Source organism: Bombina bombina, chromosome 11, assembly GCF_027579735.1.
Source record: "Bombina bombina isolate aBomBom1 chromosome 11, aBomBom1.pri, whole genome shotgun sequence".
Taxonomy (NCBI): Eukaryota; Metazoa; Chordata; class Amphibia; order Anura; family Bombinatoridae; genus Bombina; species Bombina bombina.
Genome location: NC_069509.1, coordinates 53,933,052 through 53,933,729, shown reverse-complemented (window position 1 = coordinate 53,933,729; position 678 = coordinate 53,933,052).

The following is a 678-nucleotide window of genomic DNA, read 5'->3' as shown; positions in this document are numbered from 1 at the left end:
TTGTTTTTAAAACGTTACATTCTCTAACAAGTTAATCAATTTTGCATTAAAATATCTCTTTAAAGTGGTACATTAAACCCAGAATTTACATCACTGTAAAATGTTATCATGCTCTGTAAAAAGGCAATATTCTGTTATTTCTATTTAATTTACCCCTTAAAAATGAAAGTTGTTTAGCAAGGAAATAAGATATAAATAAAAGGTTCTTGCAATGGATATGTTCCTACACTGCAAAACAATGTGACTTTGATGATTTTTAAATATTTATTTTGTATGCAGATATTTTACAATTTCATGATTTATTGCTGATACATATTATGCACATTTATTAATAAATATTAGGCACATACTTTCGTAAATACAGATGACTACAAATTGCATGAAAACCATCTGTAGTACTCTGTCCTGTCCACTAGAGGGAGACATGCCCCTTCAGATATTTTATTCTAGATCTCTTGCACATGCACTTCATCATATGAGACAGATTGTTAAAAGTATCAAGCGTTTAAAATGAGATTTTAGAACCATATAGCTGACTCCCACACTAATGCATAGTCACCGTGCATTGATTACACATCTCCATGAATTAAATAAAATATAGATCTCTGTAATATTGTGGTGAGTGTCTCACAAATACGTTGGCTTAAATTATTAGGATTTTTTTACAAAATAACATAT